We start from the raw sequence: 16,412 nt of genomic DNA, 5'->3' as shown, positions 1-16,412 counted from the left end.
TTACATCTGGGTCCTCTATTCTGTTCCACTGATCTACATGTCTGTTTTTGTGCCAGTACCATGCTGTTTTTGTTACTATGGCTCTGTAGTATAGGTTAAGATCAGGTATGGTGATACCACCAGCCTCTTTTTTGTTGCTCAGTATTATTTTAGATATTCGAGGTTTTTTGTGATTCCAAATGAATTTTTGGATTGTTTTTTCTATTTCCATGAAGAAAGCCTTTGGAATTTTGATAGGGATTGCATTAAATGTGTAGATTGCTTTAGGTATGATTGCCATTTTCACGATATTGATTCTTCCAATCCAGGAACAAGGGATGTTTCTCCACTTTCTAGTGTCTTCTGCAATTTCTCGCTTGAGTGTTTTAAAGTTCTCATTGTATAGATTCTTTACTTCCTTGGTTAGGTTTATTCCAAGGTATTTTACTTTTTTTGATGCAATTGTGAATGGGAGTGATTCTCTGATTTCATCCTCTGTGTGTTTGTTGTTAGCATATATGAAGGCTACTGATTTTTGTGTATTTATTTTGTATCCTGCTACATTGCTGTAGGTTTTGATCAGCTCTAACAGCTTGCTAGTAGAGTCTCTAGGGTCCTTTATGTATAGAATCATGTCATCTGCAAATAATGATAACTTGATTTCTTCCTTTCCAATTTGTATCCCTTTTATGTGTGTCTCTTGCCTTATTGCTATGGCTAAGACTTCCAAAACTATATTAAATAAAAGTGGGGACAGTGGACACCCTTGTCTTGTTCCTGATTTTAGTGGAAAAGCTTCCAGTTTTTCCCCATTTAGTAATATGTTGGCTGTAGGCTTGTCCTAAATAGCCTTTATTATATTGAGATATGTTCCTTCTATTCCCAGTCTCTGTAGGACTTTTATCATGAAGGGATGTTGGATTTTGTCAAATGCTTTCTCTGCATAATGAGATGATCATGTGATTTTTGTCCTTCAACCCGTTTATGTAATGTATTACATTTATAGATTTGCGTATGTTGAACCATCCCTGCATCTCTGGGATAAAGCCTACTTGGTCAGGGTGAATGATCTTTTTGATATACTCTTGTATTCTGTTTGCCAATATCTTGTTGAGAATTTTTGCATCTATGTTCATGAGGGAGATTGGTCTGTAATTTTCTTTTTTTGTTCTATCTTTGCCTGGTTTTGGTATCAGGGTGATGCTGGCCTCATAGAAGGAGTTTGGTAGAATTCCTTCTTTTTCTATTTCCTGGAAAAGCTTAAGAAGCAATGGTGTTAGCTCTTCCTTAAAAGTCTGGTAAAATTCAGCACTGAATCCATCCGGGCCTGGGCTTTTTTTAGTTGGGAGATTATTGATAACTGTTCGGATCTCCATGTTTGTTATAGGTCTATTTAAGTGATTAATCTCATTTTGATTTAATTTAGGTAGGTCATATAGATCAAGGAAATCATCCATTTCTTTCAGATTTTCATACTTTGTGGAGTATATGCTTTTGTAGTATGTCCCTATGATTTTTTGAATTTCTCTGGAATCTGTTGTGATGTTGCCTTGTTCATCTCTGATTTTATTAATTTGTGTCTCTTCTCTCTTTCTTTTGGTCAGATTTGCTAAGGGTTTATCAATCTTGTTTATCCTTTCAAAGAACCAACTCTTTGTTTCATTAATTCTTTGGATTGTTCTCTTTGTTTCTATTTCATTAATTTCTGCCCTAATCTTTATTATTTCTTCCCGTCTACTAATTTTTAGTTTGCCTTGTTCTTCTTTTTCCAAGGCTTTAAGGCGAAGCATTAGGTCATTTACTTGCGACCTTTCTAATTTCTTAATATAGGCACTTAAGGCTATAAATTTACCTCTTAGAACTGCCTTCATTGTGTCCCAGAGATTTTGGTATGTTGTGTTCTCATTATCATTTGACTCTATAAATTTTTTGATTTCCTTTTTGATTTCTTCATTGACCCACTCATCATTTAGTAGTGTATTGTTTAGTTTCCATGATTTTGTGTATGCTCTATAGCCTTTCTTGCTACTGATTTGTAGTTTAATTCCATTGTGGTCAGATAGAATGCAAGGAATTATTTCAATTTTCCTGAATTTGTTAAGATTTGCTTTATGTCCTAATATATGGTCTATTTTAGAGAATGTTCCATGTGCTGCTGAAAAGAATGTATATTCTGCAGCCTTTGGATGAAATGTCCTGCATATATCTGTTAGGTCCATTCCTTCTATGACCTCATTTAGTCCAGATGCCTCTCTGTTTATTCTTTCCCGGGATGACCTGTCAATTGATGAGAGTGGGGTGTTAAAGTCACCCACCACCACTGTGTTTGGTGTTATCTGTGACCTTAGTTCTAATAGTGTTTGTTTGACAAATTTGGGAGCCCCCATGTTAGGTGCATATATGTTTAGGATTGTAATGTCCTCCTGTTGGAGTGTGCCCTTAATCAATATAAAGTGACCTTCCTTATCTTTCTTGACTAACGTCGGACTAAAGTCTACCCTGTCTGATATTAGGATAGCAACCCTGCTTGTTTTCTAGGCCCATTTGCTTGAAACACCATCTTCCAACCTTTCACCCTAAGATAATGTCTATCCTTTGTAGAAAGGTGAGTTTCTTGGAGACAACAAATTGTAGGATCCTGCTTTTTAACCCAGTCTGCAAATCTATGTCTTTTCGTTGGGGCATTGAGACTGTTGATATTAAGAGATATTATTGAAAGGTGTGTATTTATGTTTGCCATTTGTGTGTGTGTGTGTGTTACTGGTTCTATCTGTGCTCTCTTCTGTTAACTGGTATTTGAGTATAGCTTGTTTTCTCTAGGTTCCTTATATGTGTGCTTTTCCTTTTCTTCAGCATGGAGGATTCTATCAAGTATTTTCTGTAGAGCTGGTTTTGTCTTCAAATACTCCTTTAACCTGCTTTTGTCATGGAATGTCTTTATTTCTCCATCTATTTGAATGGATAACTTTGCAGGATAAAGTAACCTTGGTTGACAGTTGTTATCTTTCAGAACTTGGAATATATCACTCCAAGCCCTTCTGGCTTTAAAAGTTTGTGTTGAATAATCTGCTGTAATCCTGATGGGCTTGCTTTTGTAGGTAACTTGATTTTTCTCTCTAACTGCTTTCAATAATTTTTCTTTGGTTTGTGTGTTTGGAAGTCTGATGATAATATGGCGAGGGGAGGTTCTTTCTGGGTTTTGTCTGGCTGGGGTTCTAAAGGCTTCCTGTATCTGTATTGGCACCTCTTTCCCAATTTGGCTGAAATTTTCCTCTATGATTTTGTTGAAGATGCCTACTATGCCTCTGGAGTGGAGTTCTTCTCCTTCTACTATGCCCTGAATTCTTATATTGGATCTTTTCATAGTGTCCCGAATATCTTGAAATTCCCACTCATACTTTTCTATAAGTTTGTCTTTCTCTTTGTTGGACTGCATTAGGTCTGCCACCTGGTCTTCTAGCTTAGATATTCTGTCCTCTCCCTCATCCATCCTACTGGTGAGATTTTCTACAGAGTTTTTTATTTCATTAACTGTGTTCTTCATTGCTAGTAATTCTGACTGGTTTTTCTTTATTATTTCTAGTTCCCTATTTATGTCTTGTATTGCCTTCTTTATTTCATTAAATTGGTGTCCTGCCTCTTCTTTGATTCCTTTGATTTCCTCTTTGATTTCTTCCTTGATTGTTTTCATGTGTTCTTTGACCTCTTTGAACATATTTGTAATTATTCTTTTGAACTCTTTCTCAGGCATTTCCTCTAACTCTTTCTCACTGGAGGACATTTCTGATGCATTAATACTTCTAGGTGGATTTATATCGTCTTGCTTTTTAGTGTTTCTTGTGTTATAATGTATATATTTTTGCATCTTGGATTAAGTTAATGCTTGGATTTTCTAGCTAGCTGTGTATTCTTAGCTGTATCAATTGATTTGATGTAATATATTTTCAGGGTAGGACCTTAAGGTATTAGGTGTGGCTCTTAAGACTCTCCGAGTATCTACAAAGATGTTCTTAGGGGTTGCGATTCCCTGCTATAGGAGTATTCAAGCAGGCTGAGTGGAATAAAATACAGGTAGATTCTAAAATTTAACTAAACACTGTACACATTCAATCAAAAACAGCCCCGAGTATGTATGCAAGAGTAGTTATTATAATGACCAGATCTTCTATCAACAAAGAGGTTTAGATTTCTGGTCTGTTGAGGGATCCAAGTCAGCTTGTGACCAAGTGAGACCCTTCCCTGGTGCAATCCCAGTTACCTTGGGTGATTTTGGTCTCAGTCAAGTTGCTGCCTGGGTCGTCGGGCTGCTGTTCTGATTTCTGGAGCTGGGCACTTGCTTTTCCTACGGGGCAAACCGAGCCGCTGCTGTTGCCTCTGCTGCTCCCATAGCTGCCACCATCAGAGCCACCACCGCTGCTGAAGCTGCCGCTGCCGTGACCACCGCCGCTGCTCCCCCCGAAGCCGCTGCTGCGGGATCTGCCGCCGCTGCCGCTCCTGTGTCCGCTGCTGCTGGGGCCGCTGGTACCGGTGCTGGAGCCACTGAAGTTGCTGCCGAACTCTGCTCCTGCTTGGGTCCCGCTGTCAGCCCAAGTTGGTGTGGCCGGGTCCCGGGCCGCTGCTGTGTTCGCTGGAGCTGGGCTCAGGTGGTGGGGGAGGGGAGGGAGCCGCGGCTGCTCTGGTTGTCTCGCTGCTCCATGTGTTCTTCTACCTCGCGGTCTTCTCCTCCGCTGCTCGCTGCCGCTCTCCCCTCACGTTTCCCGAGTTGCGGAGAGCGCGGTGTGAGGGGAAAATCCCGCACCTGGCTTTTCCTGCGGCTCGAGCTGGTCTGGCGGCTTTCTGCTGCGCCGTGGCTGCGGCGTTTGGCCGAGCTGCCTGAGCCGCTGGAGCCGCTTTTCCCGCCTGTGCGGGCTCTGGATGTTCTATAACTCTTCTACTTCTCCGCTGCCGCCTCAATTTCCTATACACCTCACTTTTTAGTAAAAGCGTGTATTTTGCTGAGATTTTTTGGTCTTTTTCCCCCCTAGGCTGCTTTGGCGTGGTACCTACGCCGCCATCTTAACCGGAAGTCCCAACAATTTTTTTAAATGTATATTTAGGACTGGAGGGATGGCTTAGCGGTTAAGGCACTTGCCTGTGAAGCCTAAGAACTCGTGTTCAAATTCTCCAGATCCCACTGAGTGCCAGGTGTTACTACTAAGGCAAGCATGCAATGACATGCTGAAAGACTCCAGCACACCCATTTTCCATCTCTCCCCCTCCCTCTTTCTCTCTCACATAAAAAAAGTATATTTAATTGCTGAATGTGGTGGCCCACACCTTTAATCCCAGCACTCAGGAGGCATAGGTAGGAGGACTGCTGTGAGTTTGAGGCCACGGTAAGAATACAGAGTGAATTCCAGGTCAGCCTGAGCTAGAGCTGGAAAAAACAAAACAACAACAAAAAGTATTTAAAAAAAAATACTCATTGAGAACCACAGTTTCTGGAAGGGATAAGCATGATAATATGAAATGGCCCCAAGTAATCAATGTTTGTAGAAAATAAAACCAACACAATTTCTGCATGATATGATAGTTTATACAATAAGTATAAACAGGGTGCTATTTTTCTGTCAGCTAACATTTGCCAATGTTAAAGTTATGCTCAGATTATCTGAATTGTAACTCAATAGGTCATTTTTAGCATGTACCATATAGGACCAATTTAGATTAAAATACACAGAAAATAATTCGTATATACATCTAAATTTTCACCTTTTGGAGCCAGTATCATTATAATTAAATAACTAATTGTATATCTCCAAAGAACACTGAACATGCTGACTCATTTGCCTCATACCAAGCAAAGTACTGAGCAAACTATCTCCACCCGCGATGGCCCATCACATGTGGGAAGAGTGGCTCAGTGTCCTAAAACCGGGCTTTCTCTGCTCAGCATCTTAGGTCATTAGAGTACAAATAGACTCTAGCTCATAAGTGTTTCAATACAAGCCACAGAAAGAAATTGCAGATCCACAAACAAAATAACAAACTCTCTATTATTAGTACTAAGTGAAAGCAAAGAGAACAGAAAGGAATTAAAGCCACAGGCTACTTAAAAGCCATTTAATGACATGATTTCTGCTTCCAGTCTCACTGAACTGATGTTTTAATGAACAAGCATACAGTCCATTTTAGCTTGGCAGCCCTGAGCTTTTCCTCAGCTCTCCTCTAAGACAAGTGCTGATTTATAGCGAAATGCCCAAATGGAAGAAAACACATGGAATAGGTATAACATGGATTAGCAGTTGTGTAAAGAAAAAATGACTGGCTTCAAATAAATATTTCCATTAAAATATATTTTGATTATTCATTTCTTCACACAGCACAGTGGTTTCAAGCAATGGGTTTGAATTCAAGCACTGCAACATTTGGGTAAATTATTTACATTAGGGAACCCCTAAATTGTCTCAGGTGGAAAAATGAATGATAATACCAACCTGGAAGGCAGAGGCAGAAACACTACAGCAACTTCCAAACACAAAATACATAGATTCTGTCTCAAAACACCAAGAACAAAACACTAAAACTAGATTTCAAAGAACTTATGCAAAACAGTTACCCAATTACAAATATGGATCCTCCCTGACCAAAATTTCTAAAAATACTTCTGTCAATTGATCTCTCCATCCTTTCACTCTGTTTTCTTCACATGATTCCCATCATCCATGTTCCATCGATCCGTATGCATATATACGTGTTTTCATCACTCTTCCCTGTAAGAATACAAATTTGTTGCCTGATTCACTCTATATCCCTGTTGCCTAGGAGCAGGGCCCTGCATGCATAGGTAATGCATATGACAGTTGTTAGAACTGTTTAGGTAGGTAGCACCTTTGACTTTGCTTTTATCTCTAGTTAAACTTCTTTACTGTGCTTGCAGGTTTGGTTTACTGTTCAAATAAGTCAAGAATTGCACTAATTTACTGCCTGAAAGCATTTTTTCTTCAAGGGTTATAAATTGTCATGGGGATAGATGAAATTCACCTCACACATTGTTTTGATTGATTGATTGATTGATTAAGGCAGGGTCTTATGCAGTCCAGATTGGCCTTGAACTCCTGATCTACTCGCCTCTGCTTTCCAAGTGCTAGGATCATAACAGTGCACTGCCATGCCTGGCTATTTACTGTAGGCCATGCAGAGACCCACATTCTGTTGATATAGTAATGAAGTTCTCAACCAGCCAGGAAACTTTCTCAGCTGGTGATATCTGGTCAAGTGACCTACTCCAGCCAAGGCAGCATGGGGAGGGATGTGGATATGTGCAGGATTTTTAAAGTTTGAGGACATGGATGGAATATTACTGGAATCTCAGTGATCACATGGTCCTTTGGGGACTTTTAAGTTCCTTATTATTGATGATAATAGTATTAAGTAGGTTACTATCTAGGTCCTCACAAAAGCAAGCTAGGTGCTTCCAACACAGTCCTAATACAACTGAAGTTTACATAGCTTCTCAACAAAATAAGGAAAAGAACATCTGTGTATATACAAATATACACACATATGCTAAACTAAAACTGTTGAATCTCTTAAAAGGACCATGTCCTCATACAATTTGGCATTATGTGGTAGTTCATGGTGAGGTTTCTTCTACTAATTTGACAAACAGTTTGCAAGGTCATCCATAGCCAAAAGGTTTTTATTTTTATTATTACTTTTCACAAATCTTATCAGTCCATGAAATTCTGAAATCTAGAACATATAGACAAAAGGAACACAATAGCTATCTGACAAAACTCCAAATGCAGAGTAGCTGGTCTAGATATTAACAGTTTTATTTTCATTCACCTGAGCCCAATTTTCCAACAGTTATAATTCATAATATTAACATTTTTCTTGGTATTTGGAAATGGCATAGACCATTCCAGAAGTTTAAATCTTGCCATGTGTTGCTGGAAACACTGTTATCGAACTGTAATTGGCTATGTTCTATGTAATTTTTAATTTTTTTTGAGGTAAGGTCTTGCTCTAGTTCAGGCTGACCTGAAATTCACTATGTAGTCTCAAGGTAGCCTCAAAGTCATGGTGATCCTTCTACCTCTGCCTCCCAAGTGCTGGGATTTAAAACATGCGCTACCATGCCTAGATTTTTATGACTCTTGTTTCTTTGGTTCTCAGTCTCTCTCTCTCCCCCTCTCTTTCTCTTTCTCTCTCTCGTATTTGTCTGTGCTTGTGGTTTGAATCAGATGTCTCCCATAAACTCAAGTGTTTGAATGCATGGTCCCTAGCTGGTAGCAATTTGGGAGGTGGAGCCTGGCCGGAGGAGGTGTGCTGTTGAGGGGGGGCTCTGAGGTGTCATGAACAGCTTTTCCCCTTGCCAGAGTTTGACTTAATCTCCTGTTGCTGTTTTCTTCCTGCTGTGGCAAGGAGGTGATGTCCAGCCTCTATTCAAACCATGCTTTTCCCTGATATCACTAAGCTTTCCCTTGAGCCTGTAGACCAAACAAACCCTTTCCTCCCTTCAGCTGCTTTGGTCTGGTGCTTTGTCCAAACAACACAAAGGCAACTACAACAGTGGTGCTGGAGATTAAACCTGGGCTATGCTAGCAAATTACTCTACCACTGAACTATACTCAGCCTTACTTGTTACCTATGTCTTCTAAAGCGTGTCATAGAAAAACTGAGAGTGTCTGAGGCATAGATCAGATGTGCTTGTCTTATAGTGGAATAGTCAAAGCTTTCTACACACCTCAAAACTTCTGACCCAGTGAGCTCCCAGTTCTCAGTAATGTTCATCCTTGTATTTCTGAGGCAGTTAGGGTGATTGGGCCCTCAAAAGTAAAGACAATCTCCACTTCTTTTGCCTAAAGGAGTTCCCTAGATCTGTTTTTTCACAAACAACCTGAGCCCCTCCTGGGAGAAAGGTCCCCTTTCCTAGAATTTAAATCCAGTCATGACATTGTGGTTGGTCAACTTTAGCCCCCAGAACCTGGTATCATGGCTGGCCTCTTCCTGAACCAGCCCCTAGCCCAGACCAGTCATCTATCTCTCATGCTCACCGGAGCCTGAAGGGGAAGACCGCAGCAGGGTTATAACTAGATGTGTACTAGGGGACAAGCTCTCTTGAATGGTTCCTGAACTTCCAGGGTCAGACAAGCTTCCCTTGTCTCAGCCCAGCCAGAGACCCCCCACATGAGTTCTCTACCTCCTCCTGCCCTACATATAGCAGGAGCTCTCTATACTTTCTTCTCTTTCCTTCTCTTAATCTAATAAATTCTATATAAACCTTATCCTATGTCTATGGACTTTAATTCTTTAAATTCATAAGACAAGAATCTGGGGTACACTAAGTTTGTTGGTGCATTGGATACTGGTGTATAGGCAAGGAACTCCAAAATTCCCATTTCATTTCCTTACCAAGGTTATGTATCTGCCAGGCTCCCTTATTATAGACACTCTCTCATGAATACCTTTACCCACCTCCCACTTTCTGCTCTCTCTTCCATACTTGTCTCACAATCCCAACTGTTCTGAGACGTAGCCATCCCACAACTGCACATCTGCACCTGAGCTCAGCCCTACGAGACACTAATACAAACAGACTGCCTCCACTTCACTCTGACACCCAAATCCCACACGAGGCCTCATCACCACCTGGCAATCCTCTATGCTTGAAGTACACCATTCCATTCATCTCTAAACTTTCCATTTCATGCTCTCTCCTCTTATACCTGCCAGCTCATTTAATAACACAGAAAATAGCAGAGAGACACTTAGTCACTCTTTCAAAACCTCAACAGTCCACCTCTCTAGTCTCCACATTTCCACAAAATGTCCCCGATGCTACCAAAATATGATTGTGGTGGGTGTCACAGACACCAAGAATAACAGAAAGAGGGCTTCTGTATCAGACAGAGCCAGTGGGTTCATTGGCATTTTGAGCTGATGACATCTCAATGAAATAGTGGAGACAAACCTGGTTGGAGTTAAGTCAGTTGAGAAGTGATGACATCAAGTTACTCACTACTACAAAATTTTCATTTAAGAACATTTTAGACAGAGGAAGGGAGAGGAACAGGCTCACAGCTGGCAAGGGACATGTTTTTTTTTTAAAAAAAAAAAACACTACTCATAGTGGCATGTTTGTATGCTCTTGGACAAAAGTCCATTAGAGTGTGAACAACTGATGCAGGTGAAACTGAATGGGGCCCATAGCACAGGAGGCAGCAAGACAGCTGACACTGATTATACACACATGGCTATTGTAAACACACATGTCACACAAACAGGAAGTTCTATCCACGACAAGTCTGAGCTATTTGGTAAAGGAGGAAGGTAATACTACATCAGATACACTTCATTTGCCAAAAGCGTTTTGAATGTTGTCCAAAATTACAGAAAAAAAATTCATGTTTTCTAAAGAAAAAATGTACAGTATGACTTCTAGTATGAACAATTATCCAAAACCATCTCTTAGGTGCATAATTATTAATGCTAATAAAAACCCTTAAACCTTCAAAAGCCAGGAATACCTTCAACATGTGTGGACAACATTTTAACCTCAGTCAGGCTGTGCAGCAAAGGGCAGGGTCTGCCGTCACACTCTGCGATCTGTGGGTGCCGTTCCCTTGTATTTTAACATGGCCTATGCAGCCACTCAGTCGCCCTGCACTGGCCTGTTCCACATGGGTCATTAAACTGAAGCAATGACTGGCATGGTTATATGTAAGAAACAGAGCCAGGTAAGAAGTGACATTTTCATAGTACAAGTGCTGGGAACTTCCTTGGACTCCATATAACAATGGTAGTTGTGCACTATCTGCTTAGTTAAGCTAAGCTACAAAGGTTTCTCCAATTCCTTCCCCTCCTAGGTCTAGTTCACAGTGAAACCAGTAGGGCCCTAACCCATCCTACAATTATTTCTCCAGTTCTGGACTACACAATTGAATATAAATACACAGCATCTTCCAGAGCTTGTATAACCCCCTCCCCAGCCTGCCCTGCAAATGCAGAGCTCCTGGACTAGGAAAGAGCAGGGTGACCCATGAGAACTAGAACCACTTACCAAAATGGTAAGCCAAAAGCAATATTGCTTCCTGGGGAGAGTGCAGATTAGTGCTACCATAAGAATTTAGGGCTGCATATTTAGCTCAGTGTAAAAATGTCTGCCTACCAAGTAGAACACCCTGAGTTCAATCACCAGCACTAGGGAAAAGGGTAAAAGGTGAAATGAGAAATCCCATCATGTCCCTTTGACTTGTGAAGAACATGATGAATTGCAGATCATAGCATCAACTTTTAATCTGTTGCTAATTCCAGTCACAGCTGTGACTACAGTAGCATGCAACCATGTGTGGTCTCCTGCCTGGGTGAACCACCGCCACCGCGTGGTCTCCTGCCTGGGTGAACTACCGCTACCATGTGTTCACCTTCCTGGGTGAACCACTGCTACTGCGTGTTCTCCTTCCTGGGTGAACCACCATGACCGCGTGTTCTCCTTCCTGGGTGAACCACCGCTACCGCGTGGTCTCCTGCCTGGGTGAACCACCGCTACCGCGTGTTCTCCTTCCTGGGTGAACCACCACTACCATGTGTTCTCCTGCCTGGGTGAACCACTGTTACCGTGTGTTCTCCTGCCTGGGTGAACCACTGCTACCCTGTGGTCTCCTGTGGGTGAACCACCACTACCATGTGTTCTCCTTCCTGGGTGAACCACTGCTACCGCGTGGACTCCTGCCTGGGTGAACCACCTCTACCATGTGGTCTCCTTCCTGGGTGAACCACCGCTACCATGTGTTCTCCTGCCTGGGTGAACCACTGCTACCATGTGGTCTCCTGCCTGCATGAACCACCTCTACCATGTGTTCTCCTTCCCGGGTGAACCACCGCTACCGTGTGGTCGCATGCCTGGGTGAACCACCTCTACCATGTGGTCTCCTACCTGGGTGAACCACCGCTACCGCGTGGTCTCCTGCCTGGGTGAACCACCACACCACTGGCACTTGCTTCCCTCAGTACTACTTAGTGAAGAGCACGTGAAGCATCTTGCTGCCTCACTCACCACTCCAGCTCACCACCTTCAGTTCCAGCCTCTGTCTCCATCTAGCCCCAGGTTACACAACCTCAGCACTGAGGATGTTTTGAGTCAAGAATCCTTTTTTATAGGAGCCTGTTCTGTGCCTTATAGGATAGGATATTGAATAGCACATTTGGCCTCTACTCACTAGATACCAGTAGTCACCCAACCCCTACTTGCAATAACCAAAAATATCTCCAAATGTTAGCAAATGTCCCCTAGAAGGCAAAACTGTCTCCCAATTCAGAACCACTGGCTTAGTGCACATAGACTTCAATCTTGTTCATAGGACATCACACTGGCCCATTATGTTCACAGTATGCCTGGATATGGTGAGCAGGAAATACCAACTACTTTAGTACCTGTATAAGAAACAGGCATCCCAGAATGTGGGAACATCCCGCAGAAACTCAGTCCCTGTCTCCAGTGAAATTCCCAGAGTCAAAGTCTAACACAGTTGAAAATACTTCTTCCCAGGATGAAGAAAAAATTGCTATATGTGGAACATTCTACCATTTGAAACAGGCATCATGTGTGTTGGTTTGAGAATAATACAAACTGAATTACCATTACCAGTATTCCAAAAGCCTGCCAGTTTTGAATGAGGCCAGAACAACAGGGCTCTGCAATAGGTCTCAGCCATTATGGTTCCTTGAGCAAGTGTTGGTAGCAGACATAAACCAAGCTACTACCTTCACTGGCCCTCCAGTGAGTCACAGCACAGACCTGCAGGATTTGGGGGAAGGTGCACACCCTCTGTTCTCTTCTCGGCAAACAGGTATTAAGGTATGGGCCATGATCTCCAAGATAGTCCTGAATGCCATAATCCACAGCATTGAAATTCTGAGAGATCAAAACCCCTAAAGTTTAAACTTTCAAAATACTAAAGTCCCAGTAATATATAGTTCTGGAAAAAGTAATTTTGAAAATCTTTAAACAACATATATTTACATTAAAATATGATTTATTTGAGCAATGTTAAAAATGGCTGAACAGCTGGGAATGGTGGTACATGCCTTTAATCTCAGCACTTGGAAGGTAAAGGTAGGAGGATCACCAAGCTCAAAGCCAGCCTAAGACTACACAGTGAATTGCAGGTCAGCCTGGGCTAGGCTAGAGTGAGACTCTACCTCAAAAAACGGAAAACAAAACAACAACAGCCAAAGAAACCTTAACAGCCAGGCAGACATAGTGGCACACACCTTTAGTTTCAGCCCTAAGGAGACAGGTAGGACAGTCGCCATAAGTTCAAGGCCAGACTACAGCTACAGAGCAAGTTCTGGTTAGCCTGAACTATATCCATGAAGTAGGCAATATTAGCACACTAAAGCCTAAACACCATAGTATACTGGTAGTTACCTGTAATAGTGACAAGTAAATAAATTGTGCTCATAAAAAAGAAGAGTATGAACTATCACTATGACCGGTAATTGTGTGATGTGCCTTTATAGCCAGACACATTTGAACCAATGCACCAAAAACCTCTGTCTCTTGATGAGATGGATCAAAGACCACAATGGGTCATCATCATGAACACATGGTCCAAAGAGCCAAGAGCTCCAGAAATTTCATCTTTTACACATGCAGGCATACAAAAGGACATCTTTTCATCTACTGAGGAAGTTTTGAAGTTATTATGGATGCACAATGCTTATATTATGTAATGTTGCCAAGTCAACATTATGAAAATGTACTTTCTAGAAGTCAAATTGGCCAAAAGAAAAGCAAGCATGCAACAAATTAGAATTATATATATAAGTTTGCATACAATTATACCACCAGGACTGGAAAGGCTATGGAGATGAAATACATGTCATAGCCAAGTAGAAAAGTGCAACACCGGCAAGTGAAGAGAGTGGAGCAGACAGACGAGTATGAGAAACACACAGCTAAAGCCGCAGAAAAGACTGGCCCACAAAGGGGCACATCAGAGAGCTGACCACGGGCCACTTCACAGACCATGTCTATGCAATGGCTAATTCCACACCATCAATGATACCTTGAAGTCCTGCCCTGAGCTGAGCACAGCCTTGCCCAGTCCACACTCAACATTCCTTTTCTACACACACAGTGCTCCTGACATTGTTCTGTGACTCCACAGACCACAATTTGGGCATTCCCATGAAAGTGTCCCCTCCTGGCCATTTCTGCTTTGGATACCAGGAAATCCATTCCTTAAAGATGCATGGCCACACCACACATTTGCTGGAAACAACGCTGGTGGTTAACAGCAATGCTTATGTGTCTTCTCATCCCACCTGCACATCATTATTTTCTAACCAGTCAGTAAATAGCTGCTAGCCACTACATGGTTTATGCAGCTTTGCTTCATAAAAAAGCTCCTGGAGGGCTGGAGAGATGGCTTAGCAGCTAAGTGCTTGCCTGTGAAGCCAAAAGACCCTGGTCCAAGGCTCGATTCCCCAGATGCACAAGGTGGCGCGTGCATCTGGAGTTTGTTTGCAGTGGCTAGAGGCCCTGGTGTGCCCATTCTCTTTATCTGCCTCTTTCTCTCTCTCTCTGTCAATCTCAAACAAATAAATAAAAATAATTTTTTTAAGAAAAAACTTAAATTGATATCATCATTTAAAAAAAAGCTCTTGGAATTTTATCAGCCAGAGGAATGACATGCAGACAAATGATGCATGTTTAAAATGAACCCAGTCCTAGGCTTTCCTTCTGCCTAACACATTGCAAATGTCCAGCATTCATGTAACTCACTCTGTATTTAGTTACTGTCTTGTTAATTTGTCACAATTCCTGACAAACTTAGTTCAAGGGAGAACGAGTTTAATCTCACCTTACAGTTCCAGGTTCCAGCTCCTCATGGGGAAGTCCTGGCAGCAGGAGTGTAAGGCGGACGGTCACATGCAGTGCGCAGCGAGGACGCAGAGCGCGCGTGCCGCTGCTCAGCCTGCTCTCCGCTGTAGGCGCTCCAGGACCGCAGCCCATGGAATGGTGCCACCCGGCTAAGACTCTTACTTGGGTCTTCTCACCCCAATTAGCTTAACCAAGATAGTCCCTCACAGCCATTCTCACAGGTTCGCCTGCTCTACATCATCCGTTACAGTTGATTCTAGGTCCTGTCAAGTTGACACTCAATATAAACCAACAAAAATCTCCAGAATTTAGCTCTCTAGCCCTATAGCCCATTTATTTAAAACTGAAATAGCAGCTTGGGGGATTTCAGTTTTTGGAATTTCAATATGCGGGCTGTGACGCTGAGGATTTTAGACTTTAGGTATCTCACCACGCTTTGTGACAGCATTTGGAATAGTGTCTTTCAGGAACGATGATTGGCATTACTACTGGTTTGCTACTGGGGCATAGTAAAGATCATAGACCACTTTCTGACCATTCAGCCTAGGTTTCCCATCATGCCCTGGGGATCATCTGACTCATTCAGGCAAAATGCTGGACACACACAGCAGTGCTCCATGCCATAGGGAAGCAGTTGTACTAGATAAGGATTGAGTAGGTCCAGGCACAAGATCCAGGCACTCACTCCATGGCTGACTTCCTGACACAGAATGGGAAGTGTGGGTCTGCAGAAATTCAGTGCTAATGGCTTGGCCGAACAAATACTTACAAGGTAAGAAAGATTTGAAACTTAATGGAAAAGAAGTACATGAGTAAATCTCCCTGAATGAGCACAACGTGTGGACAGCTGTGTCTCATCTGGAAAGATGTCACGTTCTGTGTCTCAGCTGGCCCTTCTCCAGCTGTCCATCCTTGCTCAATGGCCCATGAACAAAGCAGCCATGGTAGCAGAGATAAGGGTTACATGTGAGCCTAAAGCATGGACTACTGTTCACCAACGCTAGTCTGCCCAGAACACAAAATACTAAGCCCTCCAAGTGGCCCCACACCTGGGGTGGACAGAGGTAGCACTGGCGAGTCATCAGCAGTGTGCAGATGGTACTGGACTGCTTCCCTCACAGCTGGGGCAGTGCGTTGCCTGTCCCCATTCTCCCACTACTGCAGAGATGGACGTGCCTCCCCTGCCCATATCATTCCTTAGCCGCTCTGGTTTTCGCCATGGTCATATTCCACACAGCATGGCTTTTAATCAGGAAATGTATTTTATGGTAAAGAAACCATGAAAATGAGCTCATGCTTAGAGTATCCATTGGTCCTACTCAATTCCCTAGCATAGAACTCTGATGCAACTGCTTGATAAAACATTGGAACAGCCTTTTGAAGACTCTGTTACAATGCCAAGAGGGTGACGACACCTTGTGAGCTAGAGTAACTTCTTCCAGGAGGCAGTATGGACTCGCAATCAGTAACTAATGTACGTTACTATTTCTCCTGCAGCCAGCATCCACATCGATTTAAGACAGTGATAGTTCCCATACTAGTTCCCTTACAGAATTCA

The 16,412-nt window shown here is 42.3% G+C and overlaps 1 protein-coding gene across 1 annotated transcript in view; it reads right to left on the bottom strand.

Moving 5' to 3' along the window:
* The window catches only part of Mark1 (microtubule affinity regulating kinase 1), a 152,714-nt gene that overhangs the window by 117,931 nt on the left and 18,371 nt on the right, over positions 1–16,412 (bottom strand). The window lies entirely within an intron of this gene.

The sequence above is a fragment of the Jaculus jaculus genome, chromosome 1 (genome assembly GCF_020740685.1).
Source record: "Jaculus jaculus isolate mJacJac1 chromosome 1, mJacJac1.mat.Y.cur, whole genome shotgun sequence".
NCBI classification, from domain to species: domain Eukaryota; kingdom Metazoa; phylum Chordata; class Mammalia; order Rodentia; family Dipodidae; genus Jaculus; species Jaculus jaculus.
This window is presented reverse-complemented; position numbering and strand designations above follow the sequence as displayed.